We start from the raw sequence: 4,531 nt of genomic DNA on the forward strand, positions 1-4,531 counted from the left end.
TGATTCATTTCTATAGAGCAGAGATTCATTTCCATAGAGCAGTGATTCATTTCTATAGAGCAGAGATTCATTTCTATAGAGCAGAGATTCATTTCTATAGAGCAGTGGTTCATTTCTATAGAGCAGTGATTCATTTCTATAGAGCAGTGGTTCATTTCTATAGAGCAGTGGTTCATTTCTATAGAGCAGAGGTTCATTTCTATAGAGCAGTGGTTCATTTCTATAGAGCAGAGATTCATTTCTATAGAGCAGAGATTCATTTCTATAGAGCAGTGATTCATTTCTATAGAGCAGTGGTTCATTTCTATAGAGCAGAGATTCATTTCTATAGAGCAGAGATTCATTTCTATAGAGCAGAGATTCATTTCTATAGAGCAGTGGTTCATTTCTATAGAGCAGTGATTCATTTCTATAGAGCAGTGATTCATTTCTATAGAGCAGAGGTTCATTTCTATAGAGCAGTGATTCATTTCTATAGAGCAGTGATTCATTTCTATAGAACAGAGATTCATTTCTATAGAGCAGAGATTCATTTCTATAGAGCAGAGGTTCATTTCTATAGAGCAGAGGTTCATTTCTATAGAGCAGTGATTCATTTCTATATAGCAGTGATTCATTTCTATAGAACAGAGATTCATTTCTATAGAACAGAGATTCATTTCTATAGAGCAGAGGTTCATTTCTATAGAGCAGTGATTCATTTCTATAGAGCAGAGATTCATTTCTATAGAGCAGAGGTTCATTTCTATAGAGCAGTGATTCATTTCTATAGAGCAGAGGTTCATTTCTATAGAGCAGAGATTCATTTCTATAGAGCAGAGGTTCATTTCTATAGAGCAGAGGTTCATTTCTATAGAGCAGAGATTCATTTCTATAGAGCAGAGGTTCATTTCTATAGAGCAGAGATTCATTTCTATAGAGCAGAGATTCATTTCTATAGAGCAGTGGTTCATTTCTATAGAGCAGTGATTCATTTCTATAGAGCAGAGATTCATTTCTATAGAGCAGAGATTCATTTCTATAGAGCAGAGGTTCATTTCTATAGAGCAGTGATTCATTTCTATAGAGCAGTGGTTCATTTATATAGAGCAGTGATTCATTTCTATAGAGCAGAGGTTCATTTCTATAGAGCAGAGATTCATTTCTATAGAGCAGAGGTTCATTTCTATAGAGCAGTGGTTCATTTCTATAGAGCAGTGGTTCATTTCTATAGAGCAGTGATTCATTTCTATAGAGCAGTGGTTCATTTCTATAGAGCAGAGATTCATTTCTATAGAGCAGTGGTTCATTTCTATAGAGCAGAGATTCATTTCTATAGAGCAGAGATTCATTTCTATAGAGCAGTGATTCATTTCTATAGAACAGAGATTCATTTCTATAGAGCAGTGATTCATTTCCATAGAGCAGTGATTCATTTCTATAGAGCAGAGATTCATTTCTATAGAGCAGTGATTCATTTCCATAGAGCAGGGATTCATTTCTATAGAGCAGAGATTCATTTCTATAGAGCAGAGATTCATTTCTATAGAGCAGTGGTTCATTTCTATAGAGCAGTGGTTCATTTCTATAGAGCAGTGGTTCATTTCTATTCACCTGTTTCCTAGGCTGTGTGTTTTCCACTTCCTGTCGATTTGATCCAATGAAATCCAATGAAACTGGTCAGATGACCAATGATATCCAATGAAATTGACAGGAAGTGGAAACAGCCTAAGACACAGGTGAATAGAGTGATGCATCAAACTTTTAACAGGCATGCACCCCATGAGACACTCTAAATTCAGCTTATACCCCAGCACGATACGATACGATAATACTTTATTGTCAGTTCACACTGAAATTTGTCTTGCGACCCAGCAGCCATGTATGCAACAATAAACAGTACACACATTTGACATGACACAAGAAAAACAAAACACAATGCAAAATACATACATAAAGACATACAAAGACAAGAGCAATGTCCACCTCTCAGCCTACCCCTGGCCTATAACTCCTGATTAAGCCTCAGTGTCGTCTGATGGACAAAGGACCTCTTCAGTTTGACCTTATTGTATGTAGGAACACTGTATCTCCTTCCTGAAGGCAGCAACCTATATTCTCCATACAAAGGATGGCTAGTGTTTGAAGTGATATTCCTTGCCAACCTTATCATACTGTCATTATACGTAGTTGTATAGAGCCTCTGAAGTGGCTGTCCAACAATCTTTGAACAAATGCACCACAGGGGAAGAATATAAAAAGGAGAATTGTTGCTTTCCTTTGTTAATATTCTGAACATGTGGCATATATTAGCATAATTTGTTAGAGAGGGCATCAGAAGATGAAAAATTGCACGTGTGTACATGTCCTTTATGCGTGCGAGAGAAGACAGAGAATGAGAGCAAAACGACAATGAGAAGAGAATCTTTCCATCATAATAATACGAGCTGAAGGTTACATTGAATCAACAATATAAATAGCTGATTGAAGGCAGTGGTGTAAAATAACTAAGTACATTTACTCAAGTACTGTACTTAAGTACAATTTTGAGGAACTGTTACTTTACTGGAATATTTCCAATTGTCTAACTTTTACTTTTACTCCACTACATCTCAGAGGCAAATATTGTTGTTGTATTATTTGACAACTTTACTTTGATTTTTGATTACATTATAAAACATACATTAACCACTTTAGCCCATTTTCTACCTAGGCTATTTGAAAATAGGCGATCTACAAGCTCACAACGCGCCGCATCGCGGCACGTTGTGAGCTTGTAGATGTCCTATTTTCAAACATTGTTGTACTTTTACTTTTGGTACTTTAAGTACATTCTGATACCAATACTTTTGTACTTTTACTCAAGTGCATGTGCATGTGCATGTGTGTGTTACTGGACCTTTCTGTCATTAAACCTCTCATTTCATCGGAGCGTTTTGTTGCCATTGTGCTGTTCCCATTAGAAACCATTGCAAATAGACGGCCCCATTAGGCAGACACAAAGGTGTGACCGTATAGCCTTACATCGGTTGGAGAACATTCATCTTGGCTCTGTCCTTGTTGTCAATGCATGCAGATTCCCTGCATGTTGCCGACACTTACACACCTCTGTTAATTTGTGCTGTCAGTCATGTCGCATACATAATGCATGTGTATCCCAGGCCGCCAGGTTGCATGCATGTAGAGCGCTGCGGCATGTATGGAAGTCACATTGAATTTCATTCTTAAGTGGAGTAGAGAGACCCTTACTTGTATCTGTCTGATTAATATTGTTATTCACCAAGCACACGCACACGCACACGCACACACACACACACACACACACACACACACACACACACACACACACACACACACACACACACACACACACACACATGCCACATACATTATTCATTGTCTTACTTGCTTCACTAATCCTTTAACACAATCTTTGGGCTGTACATACCCACTCACTTCTTCTTTAAGCTCAGTGGTGGAAGAAGTAGCCTTAGAATTTGTTTTACTAATAGGATGACTTCACCCATTTTCATCTGCATATAGTTGGTCCTCACTAATGCTCATTATAATAGACCAATTATGTGTTTACCAACATTGAGACTGGATGCACAGGTGATTGTTTCATGCAATCAATTCTGAGCCTGTTGTTTTGGGGTGCGCTAGTTTCAGCACACCCCAACCCCCTCTTGTGTGTTGGCTAGTGCTGCGTGCCCTAGCGAGACCTAGCAGAATGGGTTTGACGCTTGCAACCAGCGTGACGTCGTCTGTTAAGGGGTCTATATGGTACCATTTTTGCCTGATGATGATGTCACTGGTAGGCGGGTTCCTGAAGTGTCCACAGCCCTCCTATGAGACACAGGCCGAGTAGATTTTTTTTTTTACCATTTTACCATGAGCATTAGTGAGTACCATCCTCCTATAATTTCACAAACCTCTGTGGTCGACCGACCGTCGTGGCAGCAAAACTGTGTGCCCGGTTCTCCTCACTGGCTGGAGCAATTGATCTGAATTTGAACACAGCCATTGACCATTACGATCTGAACGCAACTGCAAAGCCTGTTATTCAATTTCATCAAATCTCAGCTGTTTATTAGCGTTTTAGAAAACAACGGGAGATCAAACTGCGCATGTGTCGAATCCACACACCCACTCTGTTACAGTGTTGTTGGCGCCTGCCTCGCCTGCGTCACGTGTGTGTGACAGGGGCCGCGACGGGGGGGGGGGGGGGCTGGTTGACCGCGAAGGGACGCGCGACACAACGCGCAATAACCCCACGTTTGCAACTACTTTCGCCTGCGCACTTCACCGGGTATGGTCTAGTGTATATAAAGATTGTTTGAAAATAGGTGAAGTTGTCCTTTAAGTAAAAAACACAATATATAAATAATCTGTTACAAGTATAATGCCTGTATTAAAAATGTTACTTGAAGAACAGTAAAAAAAAAAATGCCATTAAATGGAAATTAGTACAAACAACATGTTTTGCTTTTTTCGAGAAAACATGGCAGTTGCGTTGGAGGACGATGTATCCGTAACCCACAGCTTGGACAAT

This window comes from Gymnoscopelus microlampas (assembly GCF_963454915.1).
Source record: "Gymnoscopelus microlampas genome assembly, chromosome: 15".
Taxonomy (NCBI): domain Eukaryota; kingdom Metazoa; phylum Chordata; class Actinopteri; order Myctophiformes; family Myctophidae; genus Gymnoscopelus; species Gymnoscopelus microlampas.